At 39.0% G+C, this 19,953-nt stretch overlaps 1 long non-coding RNA gene and 1 pseudogene across 2 annotated transcripts; both read left to right on the top strand.

The window, feature by feature from the left end:
* Nucleotides 1-7,938: 7,938 nt before the first annotated feature.
* On the top strand, nt 7,939-14,086 carry LOC145803731 (dehydration-responsive element-binding protein 1C-like; annotated as a pseudogene).
* Nucleotides 14,087-14,312: 226 nt separating this feature from the next.
* On the top strand, nt 14,313-17,813 carry LOC145804215 (uncharacterized). 2 transcript variants are annotated; one of them, XR_014345842.1, is made up of 5 exons: nt 14,313-14,596; nt 15,674-15,704; nt 15,786-15,844; nt 16,008-16,081; nt 17,249-17,813. It is a non-coding gene; the product is annotated as an uncharacterized LOC145804215 (long non-coding RNA). The 2 variants fall into 2 exon arrangements; XR_014345841.1 differs by lacking the exon at nt 14,313-14,596 and having other exon boundaries at nt 14,694-15,844.
* Nucleotides 17,814-19,953: the final 2,140 nt, after the last annotated feature.

Genomic DNA, 19,953 nt, shown 5'->3' with positions numbered 1-19,953 from the left:
CACCACTAGATCATCAACATAATCTTCCATCTCATGATGGATCATGTCATGAAAGATTGCAGTCACAGCCCTTTGGTAAGTTGCACCGGCATTCTTGAGTCCGAAAGGCATGACTGTATAGAAGAAGTTTCCGAGAGGTGTTCTAAAAGCGGTCTTTTCTGCGTCCTCTTCAGCCATCTTAATCTGATTGTATCCACTGAATCCATCCATGAATGAGAACATCTGGTGTCCCGAGGTAGTATCCACAAGGGTGTCGATGTGAGGAAGAGGGAATTCATCCTTCGGGCAAGATTTGTTCAAATCTCGAAAGTCTACACATACTCTGATTTGGCCATTCTTCTTCTTTACTGGCACGATGTTTGCTAACCACATGGGGTACTGTATTGGCCGGATGAAACCAGCCTGTTGAAGTTTTTCAATCTCCTCCTTAATCTTCTCTTCGAGATCTGGATGATATTTTCGAGCAGCTTGCTTAATTGGCTTGGAGTTTGGGAACACATCAAGATAGTGGGAGACTAGGTCAGGATCTAGTCCGGGCATTTCCTTATATGACCAAGCAAACACATCTGAGTATCGGCTTATCAACTTTAACAACTATTCCCGCTTTTCTGGGCTAAGGCTCGAACTTACGAATACCGGTCTCGGTGCATCTTGTCCATCACTCAGATCTATTTCGATAAGTTGTTCAGGCTGAGGCTTCGGCCCATCTTGCATACATTCTGGAGCCACTTCAGGCTTTATTACTATATCATTGTCAGGAGGCTCTTATTTTGACTCGGAGTCGGTGACTGAAGAAACCGACTCCCCGCACCTTCATAAATAATACACCATCTTGCCTCCTTCTCGAACTTTCATCACCTTCCGAGGAATAGGCGGACTTTCTGGTCTAGACATCGCCCGCTTACTTGATTCTGTCATCGGCTCCTTGTCATCTTTGATATCCTCCCAACGAGGAATTTTGACCCCTCGAGGCTTAGAGGTGGTGGGAACTTTTTCGACAGCCAGTTCGGTGAAGTAGATGGCATCAGAATAATGACCTTCATGGATCTCGAACGGCCTTTCTGTAGCCTGAATTGTCACCGTCTTCTTTCCCCATTTAGCCTTAACACACTGATGATAACTTGATGGTACAGCCCCATATCTATGCATCCAGGTCCTCCCTAGAATGATGTGATAATTTGCCTCAGAATCGATAATATGGAACTTGGTGGCCGAGCGAATCTCTCCAACGGCTAAATCAACTGTTACGCATCCGATAGTAACTCTCCTTTCTCCACCGAAGCCAGTGATGACTATCGGCTGCTTCACAATGCGTTCTTCAGAGATTCCGGCTTTTTCTAGAGTAGCGCGAGTCATAATGTTGATAGAGGCTCCACTATCTAGAAAGGCCCTTTTGAACTCAACCCCGTTAATAAAAACAGTCACATAAAGCGGGCGATTGTGAGAAAAAGGATACTTTCGATCAGCCTCGGAGAAAGTAATGGCACTAAATTGCTCTTTTGCCTTCCTCGGGATAGACCCCTCAGTCGACATGCATTCCTCATGGTGTGCCTCGGCTATATTAATGATAGACTTGGTGATTTCCGTTCTTGCCTCCCTGGAAAGTCCAAGCTGGTCAAAGAACTGCTTGAACTTTACACAGTCTTGCAGGGTTTTGGCATAGTGATCCGGATCTTTTTCCACTCTTGGAGGCTCGTAGTTAACCATCTCCTCGGTCTCCTCAAAATAAGATGCCATATAAACATGGTGTCCTCCTCTTCCATAGTATTCTTCTCCTCCTTCTGGATCAAAGGGATCTTCGCCATGAGTCATAAATGTTCTGCCCTCTGGATCGAGAGCACTTCCATAGTAAACTTGCTCACCCTCTGGCTCGAGGATGTCGTCCAGATAACAGTCATCGTCATCGAGATTAGCGATAGCCTCGATCTTTGGGCCTTCATAAGCTATCATAGCAACATTCTTGCCCTTGTCTCGGTGTTGAGGATATGGTTGTTCTCGTATGTCTTGAGTCCCTCGCTTTTTGAACCTCAATTCGTCTGTCTCGACTTCATCTCTGAAGATTTTCCTGAGAGTCCAACACTTCTCTGTCGGATGTTTCAATGTACGATGGTAGACACAAAATTCAGGGCTCTCACGGTCCTTTTTTGATGGCATTTCTTCAACATAAGGCAATTTTAGCTCTCCGTCAGCCACCCATTCCTTAACTAGAGCTTTCACTTCCTCGATTCCACATGGATAAGAAACACTCCCCTTTTCACCATTATATTGCTTTCTTTTCTGGCCTCTATGACCTCCTCCTTGTGAATTTCGGGTATCCGGGGCAGAGGCAGCAGCAACGATAGGTCCACGAGATGACTTGAAACTAGTCTTGTAACTGGCTTTAAATCCGGACTCCTGAGCCTGAGGAATGCTAATGTTCCGAGCTGCTTCTATTAATGCCGAGAAGGTGGGTAGCTTGTGGTTAACTAGAAACATTTTGTACCTGCTCAATGCCCCTTCTAGACAAATTTGAACCAGATAACTCTCCTCAACTGCTTCATGACAATCCACGGCCTTGTCCTGAAACCTTTTGACGTAGTCAAGGATGTCTTCACTTTCTTGTTGCTTCTCTTTACACAATGTAAGTGTGGTCACCTTCTCCGCCACTTGAAAGAACTTGGAGTGGAATTTGTTAACCATTTCCTCCCAACTTCGAACAGAGTTTGGGGCCAAATTAACATACCAACTATATGCTCGGTCGGTGAGGGACTTAGAGAATTCTCTCAGTCGGAGGACATGGTTTGAACCATGAATACCTAGAGTCTCGATGAATCGCACAACATGTTCTCGGGCATTTCCTTGTTTGCCGTTGAACTTGATGAACTTCGGCACTGTATACCCCTCAGGGTATGGATAGCTCAGCATCTCAATGGGGTAAGGCGGCTTGATGTCTGGATCAGGCAAAGAGGGTAAGGTCCTCTTGCCCCGTTCGAGATCGAACATGGCCTGCACATCGGCGAGAGTGAGAAACTGTTGAGGGAGAGAGTTTGATGGTGGTATTCCCGGGACTTGGCTTATGTACCCGAAGACTGAGCTAGGGGCGTCTTGGCCATTCTGGTGCTGCGAATTCATCATTGGTGAGGACATTTGACGATACTGGCCATCAGCGCCTATAGACAAGCCAGTTGGTGATGGGATATTGAATTGAGGCCCATAGAGTCCACCGCACGGCGCCGCTATACCGGGTTATGCTTGCAGATTTGTTGTCAGCACCAAAGGAGGCCCGCTTGGTGCTTGGGTAACATTCACTGGTGGCGTAACAAGATTAGGTACGGGCATAGCTCCCTTTTGCGCCATCATGCTCCTTATGTTTTCCTGGACACCAGCAGTCGTTGGAGCGCCATTCATTACACCAGAAACTCCCCTAGTCACCATTTGATCTTGGCTCGGCACGCCATGGAGCCCGGGCATGGGCAAACTGCTGCCGCCTACTGTGGTTTGAGCATGTGTTACTGTGGCCGTGTTGCCATGAGCCATAGGCTGATTGGGGCCTACTTCTCCTTGGATTTGATTTTGCGCTCCGGCGGGAATAACTCCACCACCAGTTTGATTTCCGTTTGGCGCCGGTGCAAAGTTAGAACTCATCACCAACATGGTGTGAGTGAGATTCTGAAGAGTGGTAAGAATCTCTTGCTGAGTATTTTGAAGTCCTTGAATGGCTTCAAGCAAAAGTGGTTGATCTGGAGCCATGGTTCTGTCATCACCACCATTAGAGGATCCTTGTTGGTGAACTTCATCTTCTCCCGCCATCCTTGTTGGAGTTGTGTGGATTCCAGATCTCGTTGAGACCATTAAACAATCCGCCTCCCCAGCAGAGTCGCCAAAATGTAGGAGAGGGTTCAAGAAAGGAGTTGGAAAATTCGAAGATCGAATTCTCTAGAATATGATGAGAGGCTTAGATTCTTCAATAATCTCAACTTAGGAACACAACAACAAAGGAGATGATGGAGATAAGAGATTGGGTGAAGAAGAAGGCAAAATGGCTAGAGAATAGAATAATGGCAAGGCTCTCCCATGGATCTCCCACTTTCACTCTCAAGGTTGATAATGGAGAAGGGAAATTAGTTCTTTCCCAAGAGTTGAAAAAAATCTCCAAAATTCATCCCTTGTAAAGCTATGGGTGGGTGCTATTTATAGGCACCTCATGATGTAGGATGGAGCCCATGTGCAGGGCACATGGGGGATATTCTCTCTAACCACCTTGTCCGAGGAGGTGACCTCTCCGATGAGGTGACTTCTCCGAGGATGAGAAAACCCCGAAGAGGAGATCACTCCATCGGCGAACCCTTCTTCTTAGCCACACCTAACCAATGATCCCCAATCATCCCAAAGGGTCAGGGGTAGTCCCAGAGGACGTCCTGCCGCAAAGTATTGCCGAGTCTCATGGACCCCCCGGGGTCGTGCCACCTCGACCCGGGTATAGGCTAGTTTAACCGAAGAGTGAATTTATCTCCACTCACCGTCCTCGGGATCGGGTCCTTTGTTCGGACTCCATTACGCCTATGGTTCTGGTACGTAGATCCCGGAAAGCTCCGAGCCCGCAAGTGTTCTGGGACTCATTTACGGAGCGACTTCTAGATTGCGTCTGAATCCGTTCGAAGCCAAGTGTTTCGGACCTCTAGGTTCGTGGATCCGAACCCTTTCGAGTCCGAGTTCCTCGGATCTCTAGGCTTGCTTAATACCCTTTCGAGTCCGGGCCCGAGTAAGTCTCTAGGTTTATGGATCCAAACCCTTTCTAGTCCGAGTGCCTCGGATCTCTAGGCTTGCCTAATACCCTTTCGAGTCCGGGCTTGAGTAAGTCTCTAAGTTCGTGGATCCGAACCCTTTCGAGGCTTAGAGCGATTCAGCCCGTTTGATGGCAATAAATCTGGGCCCACCGATTCTTGGATTATTGGGCCTAAATAATTTAGTGGGCTCAAATTAGCCCCTCTTACAGCAACCAATAAATTGGTCGGTAAAAATTAACTTTCCGTGACAAAAAAAACTTTAGTCGTGACCTCTTTGTTAAACAATAATATTTATTATTTTTATTATATATTAATAATAATTTATTACACCAACAAATATTCGAGACCTCAAATAAATTTTTTATAATTTCACCCACAATGATATAAAATAATAAATATAAATTTTTAATTTATCATATATTCAATTATATAAAACTCTACCTCCTTTTCATATTTTTTTAAAGATTTCACATGTGAGTGTCTTACAGTAGTATATTGTGCCTCAACAAGCGCTCTTGGATCGTTAGCTAGTATTTATCTTTTCGACAATGCTACGTAGCTCAAATTTTGTGGCTCAAAAGTGGCTCAAATGGCCAAAACGACGTCGTTTTGAGTACAGAACAACATAAAAATGGCCAAAACGACGTCGTTTTGGCCATTTGAGCCACTTTTGAGCCACAAAATTTGAGTTACGAGACATTTTCCTTATTTTTTATTTATTTTTTTAATCATTAACATTTTTAATAATAAAGTCAAAAAAAATAATAATCAAATCAATCACAAATATCTCCAATCATATAAATCGCCAGCCATCATTGGGACCCACAACTAACCTTTTCCTGTAGCAGTACTCTTTTCAACACGTGGCGCATATACATACGAACAACCCCTCCTCATTTTTCACGTGCACGTAACTGTCCTGTTTTAATCACGTTTTTTTTCCGCGTCTCTCTGCGTCCCAATCGCAGCCCCTTGTATGCATCAATTTTTCTTTTACTTCAAACTCATAGTCACCACTCCACTCAAACACACCCCACCTATATATACATATTAACATTAGTTTTAGTTCTGCATGTAAATTACTTATGTTGGAAAAAATAATTTTTGGAACTTTAATTTAATATTAAAGTGTGGTGATTTTAATTAAATATTAAAGTGGGTCTTAATATTTTTTATGTTGGGTCCAAGTAAGTCAAAAATCATTGGGTTTTGAATAAGAAATTGTCAAGAAATTACTTCATGATGTTAGATTCATGAATAGGATTTTAAAGAGTATGTAAATCTTTTTTCTTGTCTAAAGGGTGTGAATCCTTTGAGCATCCATACTTTTCATTTTGTGAAAAGGGGCTATGGATACTTGGTGTTTTAATGACTAGCCTTAAAGGCTGGAGGCTTTTCTTCTCTCCCCTATACATGTATAAATTGAGACCCTCCTGTCAAGTTTCAATATAGAAATTTTTGCTTCCATTTTACAAGTCAGTTTGCTTGACAGTTCCTATGGTGAGAGAGTGCTGCCATTGTTTTGTTCGCTAAGCTAGACAGACAGTGCTTCTGCCGTAGCTGGTTTTGACCGTCGTATCCTGGGAGACAGACGCCGGGTTTCCTCAAGCACTCGACCCGTGAGGCGGCGAAATCTGTTTTAAGGAAACTGCTTCCGTGCAGGCTTTGGTTTTGTCTCTTTACCCTTTATTGTTTTTTGTGTATTTCTGTTGAAATTTAATTGTAATTATCAGCATATGTTCTTGGTATATAATTTGTTTTCTTCATAAATCTATTTATTTAATTTCACAATTTTGAACAACAAGGTTAAAACAGATTTTATATATCTTTTCTATGAAATTGATTGAATAGATTTATATAGACTATTACGTTAGCTTTGTATAATGTTACTAGGAATTGTTACGGAATTGCTCACTATTTCAATAATTGTAAATTATGCAATGGTACCCTCTAATTGCTTAGTTTAATTAGAATGCTCTATTATAATTTGCATACTTAATTGTATTAATATGATCTTGTTTTATGCGTATGGTTCATCATTTTCCTACCATGATTTGCATGAATTTTAAGGTTATAAAATATAATTTATGGATGTTGCAATTTTGACATGCTAATTCTATTCTAGTCTCAATTTGTTACATGCTTATTATTTTCTAGGCTAGATTACATAATTTAATGTATTTGGAGTTATAAAGTTTTATGAATTGTGTACATGATTAATCTAAATTATCTAATTGGGTGCATTAATCTAAATTATTTATTTGGGTGCATTAATCTGAATTATTTAATTGGGTGCATTAATCTAAATTATCTAATTGGGTGCATTAATCTAAATTATTTATTTGGGTGCATTAATCTGAATTATTTAATTAGGTGCATTAATCTGAATTATTTAATTAGGTGCATTAATCTGAATTATTTAATTGGGTGCATTAACTTTGAATTTGACTTATCTATTTGGAGTTATTAGTTTAAATGTTTATTATGAATTAATTTCATTTATGACTCATGAGTATTGAACTTTATTTTAAAGTTGTAATTTAATTTTGAAGTTACAAATTGTATTTTGTTTTGGTACCTTATATTAGTTGGTTACTTATATAATTAATAGTTGGCTAGATGGTTTCAATTATTTATTATAATTAAATTTTTTAGATTATTTGTTTGTATTTTGTTGTGGTTTGCTACTAATTTTCTTTGTAGGGATACTAATGCGAAAAACAAATATAAAACCAAATAAATAGGATTTGGGATGTAAAAACAAAAATGTTTGAAGCATGTTTTGCTTGAGATGTAATTGATTTGTTTATCAATTTGTAGTAGCAAGTTTTATTTGCCTATATTGTTGTAGCAATGGTTTTACATTGCTTGTAAAAGTTTTGGACCCTGGTTTGCTTTAACCTAGTTCATCCCTAAGAAAATTTAATTCTTAATTTGTTTATCACGGACTAGGAGTCAACATGCTCTTAAAAGTTTTGTCAAATGGTTAACTGGGTTTTAAGTGGGACTGATGTGACCCCTCCAGTCTTCCTGGGAACTTTCTTGACCATGTTCGATTCTGGGTTTTGTGGTGAGACTAATTTTTGAATTAATTTTTCTTCTAAGGGATTTTCTAAGGGTTAAGTTTAATTTCTGGAAACACAGAAGTGATATTCTGGTGTAATTTTCCGAAATGGAAACTATCATTGATGCTGCTGCTACTGCTAATGTTAGTGGGGATTTGAACCCCGGGGCAACTGGATTGCCAACCCCTACTGCTGTGACCTCTATGGTCAACCCTGGTGTTACTCCGCCTGCTCCGGGAGGACCGCTTAGTCACCATGAGCGCCCAGAAAAATTTGCTGGGAAAAACTTTAAGAGATGGCAGCAAAAGATGCTGTTTTACTTGACCACGCTAAACCTTGCCAAGGTTCTGAGTGAGGATCCTCCAGCCGTGGCAGAGAATGAGCCTGACAGGCAGAAAGCTATGGCGCTTGACACATGGAAGCGGACAGACTATCTTTGCCGGAACTATGTGTTCAACAGCTTGGCAGACTCACTCTATAGTGTGTTTCGTTCCAAGAGCTCAGCAAAAGAATTATGGGAATCTCTGGACAAAAAGTACAAGACTGAGGATGCCGGGGCAAAGAAATTTGTGGTTGGCCGTTTCCTTGATTTTAAAATGGTAGATTCTAAAACTGTGATAAGCCAAGTCCAGGAGTTCCAAGTGATCTTGCATGAAATTCATGCTGAGGGGATGCCTTTGAACGAGTCATTCCAAGTTGCTGTGATCATTGAAAAACTTCCCAATGGTTGGAAGAATTTCAAGAATTACTTGAAGCACAAGCGCAAGGAAATGTCTGTTGAAGAGCTGGTTGTCCGACTCCGGATTGAAGAGGATAATAGAAAGAAATGAGGGAGTACCTCCTCAGTAAAGGCCAATGTCATTGAGCATGGAAAATCTTCTGGGATAAGGAAGAAGCCCCCTGTGAACAAGAGCTCTAAGCTGGGGCCAAGGGGTGGTGTTGCAAAGAAGTCGGCTTACAAGCCGCAGGAACCTGGTTATTGGTTCTTTGGGAAGTGTTATAACTGTGGTAACGAGGGACATCGGGCTAGTGACTGCCGCAAGTAGAAGAAGCCATACAAGACCAAACCTCGTGCTCATATGGCAGACTTACAAGAGCACTCCCATGAGGAGGATGATATGCACTTGTCTGCCGTTGTCTCTGAGGTGAATCTGGTGGGTTCAAACCCAAGAGAACGGTGGATTGATACTGGGGCTACACGCCACATCTGCTCCGAGCAGAAACTGTTTACAACTTTCGAACCGGTTACAAACGGTGAGAAGTTGTTTATGGAAAACTCTACTACCTCGATTGTTGAGGGGAAAGGAAAGGTGGTCCTGAAGTTGACGTCAGGAAAGGAGCTGACCTTGAACGAAGTCCTGTATGTTCCGGACATTCGTAAAAATCTTGTCTCAGGGTCTCTTCTTAGTAAACATGGTTTTCGCATGGTTTTTGAGTCCGACAAGGTCGTTCTTACCAAAAGCGGAATGTATGTGGGTAAGGGTTATATGTTGGGGGGTATGTTTAAACTCAATGTTATGACTGTTATCCCAAAGATGAATAAAGGTGCATCTTCTTCTATTTACATGCTTGAGTCTTCCAATTTGTGGCATGGTAGACTAGGACTTGTGAACTTTGAATCTTTACGTAGATTAATCAAGTTAGATCACATACCATCTTTTAAGATTAATCCGAAACACAAGTGTGAAACTTGTGTTGAAGCGAAGTTGGCAAGATCTTCGTTTCATTCTATTGAAAGAAGTTCAGAACCGTTGGATTTAGTGCATAGTGATGTGTGTGACTTAAAATTTATACAATCACATGGTGGCAATAAGTACTTCATCACTTTTGTTGATGATTGCACTAAGTATTGTTATGTCTATTTGCTCAAAAGCAAAAATGAGGCGATTGACAAGTTTGTTCTTTATAAGAATGAAGTTGAGAATCAAGTAGGCCGCAAGATTAAGGCTCTAAGAAGTGATCGTGGTGGTGAGTATGAATCTCCGTTTATTGAGACTTGTGCTCAATCTGGGATTATCCACCAAACCACGGCGCCTTATTCTCCTCAGTCTAATGGGATTGCTGAGCGGAAGAATAGGACGCTAAAGGAAATGATGAATGCAATGTTGATAAGTTCTGGATTGCCACAGAACTTGTGGGGGGAAGCAATTCTCTCTGCAAATTACATTCTGAATAAAGTACCCCAGAAGAAGGTGGACAAGACGCCGTATGAGTTATGGAAAGGCGTTAAGCCTTCGTATAAATTCTTACGAATGTGGGGGTGTCTTGCAAAAGTGGCGATTCCAACACCCAAACGAGTTAGGATAGGCCTAAAATCTGTGGATTGTATATTCATTGGTTATGCACATAATAGTAGTGCATATCGGTTTCTTGTTCATAAGTCTGAAATTCCAGACATACACAGGAATACCATCATGGAGTCAAGGAATGCATGTTTCTTTGAAGACATTTTTCCTTGCCGAACCCATGCAGGGGTTCCAAGGTCTTTGGAGCAAATTGATGAGCTTGCTAGTGAGGATGATCATGTTGATGATCCAGGTGATGATCAAATTGAGGTTTTAGATGAGCCCAGACGGAGTAAAAGGGCTAGGACATCCAAATCTTTTGGTCCAGACTTCTTGACTTATATGGTTGAGAACGAACCTCAAACTTTCCACGAAGCTGTGACTTCTCCTGAGAGTCCTTTATGGAAAGAAGCGATCAAAAGTGAGATTGACTCCATCTTACAGAACCACACCTGGGAGTTAATAGATTTACCTCCAGGTTGTAAGCCTTTAGGCTGCAAATGGATTTTTAAACGAAAGATGAAGGCCAATGGGTCTATTGACAAGTATAAGACGAGGCTCGTTATCAAAGGGTACAGGCAACGAGAAGGCCTGGATTACTTTGATACGTACTCACCTGTAACTAGGATAACATCCATTCGCATAGTGATTGCGATAGCAGCTTTGCGCAATCTTGAGATACACCAGATGGATGTAAAAACAGCTTTCTTAAATGGGGATTTGAATGAAGAAATCTACATAGAGCAACCTGAAGGGTTTTCAGCCCCAGGACAAAGCAAGAAAGTCTGTAAACTTGTCAAATCTTTGTATGGTTTGAAGCAAGCGCCTAAACAATGGCATGAGAAGTTTGACAATGTAATGTTGTCAAATGGGTTTTGGAATCAACGAATGTGACAAGTATATTTATGTCAAAGACACTGACAGATGTTATGTCATTTTGTGTCTATATGTTGATGATATGCTCATTATAGGTAGTAACTATGAAATGATCAAAACTACCAAGAAGTTGTTAAACTCTAAATTTGACATGAAGGATATGGGCATTGCAAATGTTATTCTGGGAATTAAGATTACCAGAATCTCTGGCGGAATTGTACTTTCTCAGTCTCATTATGTTGATAAGATACTTGAGAAGTTTAGTGGATCAGATACGAGTGTGTCATCGACACCTGTAGACTTAAGTCTACACTTTACCAAGAATAATAAAGAGAGTGTCTCTCAGTTAGAATATTCTCGGGTAATTGGAAGTTTAATGTATCTGATGAGTTGTACTAGGCCAGATATAGCTTACTCGGTTAGCAGGCTTAGTAGATACACAAGTAATCCTGATGCTTCTCATTGGAAGGGCATTGTGCGGGTGTTAAGGTATTTACGCTACACTCGGGATTATGGGTTGCATTGTACTCGATATCCAGCGGTGCTTGAAGGATATAGTGACGCGAATTGGATATCAGATATAAAGGACTCAAAGTCCACTAGTGGATATGTGTTCACTCTTGGTGAGGCAGCCGTGTCTTGGAAATCTTCCAAGCAAACGTGTATATCTAGATCAACGATAGAATCAGAGTTTATTGCTTTGGATAAAGCAACGGAAGAAGCAGAATGGCTTCGCCATTTCATTGAAGATATTCCACGTTGGTCTAAACCTGTGCCAGCTATTTGTATTCATTGTGATTGTCAATTTGCAATTGGTAGGGCACAGAGTAATATGTATAATGGAAAGTCTAGACATATCCATCGTAGACATAATTCCACACGACAACTACTCTCGAATGGAGTTGTCTCTTTAGACTATGGAAAGTCTAAGGACAACATTGCGGATCCGCTAACCAAAGGGTTAAGTCGAGTGTTAGTCGAAACGTCGTCAAAAGGAATGGGGTTAAGGCCTTTGGAAGTTACCGGAATGGAAACCCAACCTAGTTGACTGGAGATCCCAAGATCTAGGTTCAATGGGACAACCTAATTGCGTGTAACGGTGGTATGTCACTGAGGAGGTTAAACCTCCAGCCATTCCTTCTATTAGTGATACCTGCAAGTGTAGAGGATAAGCTGAGCTTTTAATAACTCTTACGTGTTAAGCTGTTGAGCTAAGTATTGCAGGATACTTTAGTAGAGTCACCTATGTGAGTTTGAAGTGGGGCCGCTTCTAGAAGAATTGGGCAGGCCAAGATTCTTTGAAACCACTCGCTGACCCAGGCTAGTGTCCAGGGCCACACAGGGCACACCAGTGAGAACATAATGGTGGTAGGAGTAATTCCCGTGTGAGATCTATTGTCTCAGTTTACATAAACGGTAGAGCAGTTCAAGATGTCTTATTCACTGATCTGTCAGTAAACTCGATAGGTTTTCACTGGGAGAGGTTCAAAGCCAAAAGCTACCTTCTCTGATGTCGGGGTTAGTCCGTTGTACTCTCTCTCAGAGTCTTTATTGTTGAATGATGTCCGTTTGTTGAGTCATTCGGTCAATTTTTATTCATGTGAGGGATTGTTGGAAAAAATGATTTTTGGGGACTTTAATTTAATATTAAAGTGTGGTGACTTTAATTAAATATTAAAATGGGTCCTAACCATTTTTTGTGTTGGGTTCAAGTGAGCCAAAAACCATTGGGTTTTGAATAAGAAATTGTCAAGAAATTGCTTCATGATGTTAGATTCATGAATAGGATTTTAAAGAGTATTTAAATCTTTTTTCTTGGCTAAAGGGTGTGAATCCTTTGGGCATCCATACTTTTCATTTTGTGGAAAGGGGCTATGGATACTTGGTGTTTTAATGACTAGCCTTAAAGGCTGGAGGCTTTTCCTCTCTCCCCTATACATGTATAAATTGAGACCCTCCTGTCAAGTTTCAATATAGAAATTTTTGCTTCCATTTTACAAGTCAGTTTGCTTGACAGTTCCTATTGTGAGAGAGTGCTGCCATTGTTTTGTTCGCTAAGCTAGACAGAGAGTGCTTCTGCCGTAGCTGGTTTTGACCGTCGTATTCTGGGAGACAGACACCGGGTTTCCTCAAGCACTCGACCCGTAAGGCGGCGAAATCTGTTTTAAGAAAACTGCTTCCGTACAGGCTTCGGTTTTGTCTCTTTACCCTTTATTGTTTTTTGTGTATTTCTGTTGAAATTTAGTTGTAATTATCAGCATATGTTCTTGGTATATAATTTGTTTTCTTCATAAATCTATTTATTTAATTTCACAATTTTGAACAACAACTTATACACATACCAAAATTTTCACTTTCTTTATAGACAACGAACATTGAAGAAGACACTTTATTTTCTCCATCTTCATCATATGATGTTGTTGCGAACAACCTTAGTACCCCATCATCATCATCAACAAACATGCCACCAATTTCGCACAAGCAAAAAGGATGGAAGGAAGAAGTTTAGGGAGACACGCCACCCGATTTATAGCGGAGTTCGTAGGAAGAATGGCAAAAAATGGGTGTGTGAAATATGCGAACCTATCAAGAAGTCAAAGATATGACTAGGGACTTTTTCTAGCCCAGAAATGGCCGCTAGGACGCATGATGTGGCAGTACTAGCACTTCGAGGCAAAATGACTAAGCTCAACTTTTCAGACTCTACTAGAGTCCTTCCCGGAGCTAAGTTGTCCTCAGCTAGGGACATACAAATGGCAATCCTTGAAGCTACTAGGACCTTTCAATCATCTTCTACGTCCTCTCCATTTAATTCTTCGAGGAATACAAACCTAAGACTTTCCTCGATTAGTTTGCCATCGAGATCTTAGGTTCAACTGAGTTAGCAACGTGTGCTATTACGGGCTCTGACAAGGGTTTGGATTCTTCGATAGAGTTGTTCTTAGACGAAGAAGCATTTTTCAATATGCCAGGTTTGCTTAATAGCATGGCAGAGGGTTTGATACTTACACCACCGGCTCTAAAAAGGGGGTTCAATTGGGACGACACGGGTTGTGACATGGACATGCACTACAGGAAAAAAGGGTTATGGTGACGTTTTTTTAACGACGTTTTTTAAACGTCACTGTTATTAACATTTAACGGCGTTTAAAAAACGCCGCATATTCTTTTAACCAAAAACGACACCGTTTTATAATAGGAGGCGTTGAAAAACGCCTCCGAATGCGGTATACCACACGCGCCTTTTCAATCCTTATTTTGTATCTGGGGGCCCTCTCTCAACCCATACGCATACATCATTTGGAATCTGAGAATCTGAGCCCCCTCTCTCTCTCTCTCTCTCTCTCTCTCTCAACCCTCTCTAAGCTCCATCGAAGATTCAGATATTCGAAGCTCCATCGAAGCAATTTCGAAGCTCCATCGAAGCTCCAAATCGAACCGATTTCGAAGCTCCGTCGAAGATTCAGAGATTCGGTGATTTCCATCGAAGATTCAGATATTCGAAGCTCCATCGAAGCTCCAGATCGAACCGATTTCGAAGCTCCATCAAAGCTCCAGATCTGACATCTGACCCCTCGATTACTCGCATTTCAAGCTTAAATCGGTACTCTCTCTCTCTCTCTCTCTCGCTCTCTCGCTCTCTACATGAAGCTACATAAATAAAAAGTTTCATTTTCAAGATTTCATAGAAATCATCTACATGAAGCTAATATAAACATGATGAAAAATTTAGAGTTATATTTTATGCCTCTGTTTCTGTGTGCTGCTCTGTTACTTAGACACTATGGATGTTATGCAGATATTTACTTAGAGTTGTATGAAAATATTTACTTAGAAACTATGGATCTTATGCAGATTTAGCAGCATTAAATTTGTCAAATATACAAGCCTTTGTCTGCAGATTTAGCTCTGAATTTTTAGTTTATACTTTATGCCCTACACTCTCAGTTTGTGTTTCTTTTACTATCAAGGAAGCTAAATGAACTAGAATGTCTGTTGATCATGGGATTTAATTTTTTACTATTTTATATTACCAATAGAAGTTGGAACATGCATTGTTTTTCATAAATGATTTAGAGATACATGTTCGAACAAAACTAGTTATCCTTTTTTTTTATATATATAAAATTTTATATGACTATATTAAAATCATAACTTTTTGTTGTTCATGGTTGGTTTCCAGATGACTCCATTGTAAAATAGATTCTGATTCAGTGGAGCTCAAAACTTTGATTTTCGTAAAATGTATCTAGTTTTTTTAATAACATCTTATATATATATATATATATATATATTGAATGCCATAGGAATTCCGATGTTCAAATTCCTTTAGAACATCAAAAGCAAGTATCAGCTTGAGCAAGCATTATATTTTGGTTAATATCACTATGATAGGAAAAACTATACCATTTCAGAATGATACTCTACTCTGGTTCATTGATTTGTTAACTCTATTACTTAGTTAATGCTTGTGATGTAGACAAAGACGGTAAGAATTGTACAATGCTTCTTTTGCAATGTAAAGAACTCTGCCACTATGATATGTCTTAGTATATTGGGTATATGTGCATACGTGTGAATGCGCACAAAAGATACACACGCAGACACGAAAATGCAGGCTTTTGGTACTGAAACTTCATAGACACTTTTTATTGTTGGAATTGTGTTTTTGCATATTCAGGATCCAGAGGAAGCTCATGCGAGAAGGGGAGGTGAGCTTCCTTCGTCTGGTAATTTTTTGTTTTAGATCTTGTTAGTGTTTGAAATCGTTGCTTGTTCCATTGGTTAACCAGCTCCATGGACATTTGATCCTGAACTACTGCTAAAATGTCTCAAGACTTTGAAGAATCAGGTGAGTAGCTATTTATGTTGAAATTGTAGATTTAGTTCATAGACTTATGGAAATTCTTTTACGGCTCTCTTCTATAGTACTTTGGAATTTATTGCTTATAGGCAAGAATAGCATGTATGCTTTCTTTCCTCATATTGAGTTCTGATGGTTATTTCTCTTTCAGGGATCAGTTTACGCTCCTTCATTTGACCATGGTGTTGGAGATCCAATTGAAGATGATATTTTTGTGAACCTTCAGTAAGTATTTTTCTTCGTTTGGATATACAATTTTTTCTTCTTTTGGATATACAATCTTGTTCATATCTTTTGATTTTCTAGGAATGGATAGCCTGTGAAAAATCTCGTGTGAATGCTAATGGCAATCACTGGGCCTTTGATTTGCTAAATTCGAAGGGGAAAGATGTAGATCTTACTATACTTTAACAGTTCCTTTTTCCATGTTCAAAATCAATGACTTAAAAAAAATAAAAAATTGTGTTGATACCAGGTTTGAACTTAGATATTATTTATGATGTCCATTTATGTTTGATTGTCTACACATATAGCTCATGACTTTTCATTTTAAAGGCGTGTGAGGCTTATATGTACCGAAGTATGAAAAAGCTAAAATAAACGAGCAAGATAAACTTTCTTTGTTTGGAACCCTATTTCTATTTGGGTATTGGAAAATCCTCATCAATGTTATGGAAAGGAAGCCATTAATAATTTTTGTTTTTCCTCTACCCGTTCCTAAGTTCCAAAAAGATCTTAATAAATGTTTATAGGGCGGATCACTTGAACTGTGTAACAGTTTTCAAACTAAAGTTAATTGCTATAAATATATGATTTTGACGATGGTAGCTTCATATGTAATCTGCAATTTCATAGTGTATTTGATAATGGTGATAAAAAATGAGGAATACATTTCTAAAGAGTAATGGCCTAACAAAGATGTCTCCACTTCCTGTTCCCTTTGCTTTTCGGAAAACTTTCGTAATGCTCCAAGTGTATGTTTTGTTGAGATGGCTTGAACTCTGGCATTTATGTCAACATGGTGACTTGACTTAGATCTGTATGGAGTTGCACTTTATAAACAAATTATATTTTGTTTGACGGCATGTTCAACCCTTGTAAAATAAGCCTGTAGTAAATTACTATCTCGCTAAATGAGCTGGGAAAAATAATTTTTCCTCTTATTTTGTGGCAACATTAAATTCAGAATTTTGGGGACTTATTTGGGATAATGTCTTTTGGATGCTGATTTCTTTCAAAGGTTCATCGAGGTTGACATTGAGACAGCAATGCAACGAGTTTTAAAGAGACATATATTGACTGGTATGCATTTGTATATTGTTAATCAACCACTTGTTAACATGCATGATGAAAACGATTGGTGTGTGTTGATTTTATTTTTGTGTATTGTAGGAAAACCTCCAGATGTTGCTAAATGGCGGGTAAGCTTGATGTCATGGTGCTTATAACTTCCATTGATGGTTTATTGATTCTTGTCTATTACTGGTTCCACATTACTTAATGTACCCCTAAGTTTTTTGGTTTTTTGAAACTTATATGACCAAATTAATCATGCAGATAAAATACAATGACCGGCCTAATGCAGAGCTAATTGACAAGTCCAAGAAAAATGCGGATTTGTTAATCAAGTCGATTGATTTCTGTAGTTGAATCCCATCTATAATTAGAACAGAGAAAGAATTGACAAGTTTAGTTCAATCGTGTTCACCATTTGAAGCAAAATGATGAATGACAGTCTAATGGTGAAGTCATGAACAAGTTGAATATAAATGGTCATGAACAAGTTGAATAAAAATGCAGATACTGACTTGTTTAAGTTAAGGTGACTCGGAGAACAAGAGTAGGAAGCGACTGCACGGTTGGTGAATCTTGTTTCTTCTAAAGTTAATATTGAAAATATAGTAAATTTATGTACTTATTTTTGGTTATACAAATGGAAACAGTACGATTGCTTTTGTCATTATATAGTTTTAATGTATATATCGTAAGTTATTGATCAAGAATTTGAAACCGGTTATATTTCTTTCTTATTGTAAAAGTGGCATAGATAGTGCAACTTCAAAATGGAATAGTATTGTTGTTTATAAAATGTTGCATGACAATATGCCAGCCAGTTATGGCCCTTCAGCATAAAAGGGATCACATATGTCCAAAAAAACAAACCATATATATATTAGCTGTTTGTGCAAAATCCGATGTATTTCTAATTTCAAATAAAAAAACTTGACAATGTATGCAAATTTAAGTGTAGACTTTTGTATAATAAAATAAATATATAATAGATTGAATTGTTTGTGGACATATTCAGTTTGAGCAGCTCGTGTACTATGAGTTTTGCTTCGATTATCTATTCTATTAAATTTTTAGACATCTATCTCTAAATCATTTATGAAAATTTATTGTTGTAATTATAGCCTCTACATCATTGAAGAAAGTGTTTCTTTCTTGGAGGCTTGACTCTGTTTGTGATAGTTCTGAAACACCTTGGGCTTCAAAGTTTTGAGGCTTTGAAATTAAGATTGATTCTTCTTAAGTGTATGCTTTAGTCCTCATGCATCACTCAGGAAAATATCAACAATGTAGATCTTTTTTGCCACTAAGAATTAGGATATTGATTATTGTTATAATTTTCCACAATAGATATCATGTGCACAAAGTATTTCAGTGTAACATGCTGTTTCAGTTTTGAGGTAGATAGATATGCTAAATATTTATGAAGATGAGTGTTACTGAATGACAACTTAATGTTTTCAGCACTTCTGGGTGGCTATCTCCATTGTTTTCTTCACCGCTGCTACATTGTTCACGCTCCTTGAGCTGTCCGGTAATTCTTCATATTCTTTCATACTCGTCCTCTACTTTACAATGGAATGTGCAACTGTTAATAGTGCTTTTTCTTGACCTCATTTCCGTCTTTTACTAATTCACTGTAATGAGGTTTTTTTTTTTAGTTTTTAGATGCCTTGAAAGAAATTCATATTTTCCTTGATTTGGCTTTCGAATGTTTTCTTGCTAACAAAAACTTTTGGTTAGTTAAATGGATAGGAAAATTAACTTGGAATCTTGGTTGCTGATATGGCAAACTTTATATGTAGTGATGATTTTGTCGAAATGTGGAATTTGTTACCTGGAGCCTGGATAGTTAGAGCTCACAAGGGCAAGTTGTACTTATTTAATTGGAGCCATGTGTCTTCTTAAAAGGTTCTGAAGGATTGAAAGTTTTTTTGACAGGAAAAAGCAACAAATGCATACAAGATGGTGATTATGGTTAGAAACTTTTCTTGGTACATATCTGTACATGTACATAAATATGGTGGATGGAAGGGGTTGGGAAACGAAAGAATATGATTTAATTAGGATGGTGAATGTTGAGAAGTTCGTAAGAAACTTGGTATAAAGGTGTCAGAGATCTTCATCTTCAGAAAAATTGCCTTTCAAAATATGCTATGGGTCTGAGCTTGAGATTCTTGAAGTAACGTTGGCATGGTGGCTTGCTTCATTTGAAGCTGCATCCTAACCTTTTTAATGTATCACTGCATCCTAACCTTTTTAATGTATCATCTTAAACAGACGTGACTATAAATTATGATTTTTTAAACTCTTTCCATCCTTCAGTCATGGATTTGAATAAGAAACTGAATTAATGCTTTATTTGTTATTTGAATGAGAGTTAATATTTTATATGTCAGTATTACTACAGGTATTTTTTTAATTCAATCAAATAAAAATTAGTACAATTTCAAAAAAAAAAAAAAAGTGGATATGACGGCGTTTCTACAAACGCCTTCTAAACTGTCAATAGTAATGGTCATATTTTTAAAACAGATACCATGGCGTTTCAAAAACGTCGCTAAATATCGTTGGTGACGTCAGTGGGTGCATAGTGGGACATTTGGCGACGTTTTTTAAAACGCCTCCTACACTAATATCATGGCGTTTTTAAAACGTCGCAAACATACAGCGACGGCCGCAGCTTCGACGTTTGGTACTAAACGCCACAAAAGGAATTAGCGGCGTTTTTGATAGATATAGCGGCGTTTTTTAAACGCCACTAAAAGTCTAATTTCCAGCAATGATGACTTTATGGAGAGACTAAC

Source organism: Camellia sinensis, chromosome 12, assembly GCF_055761805.1.
Source record: "Camellia sinensis isolate YWXY chromosome 12, ASM5576180v1, whole genome shotgun sequence".
In the NCBI taxonomy this organism is placed as follows: domain Eukaryota; kingdom Viridiplantae; phylum Streptophyta; class Magnoliopsida; order Ericales; family Theaceae; genus Camellia; species Camellia sinensis.
Note: the sequence above shows the minus strand (reverse complement) of the source record. Positions and strands in the feature narration are given on the sequence as shown.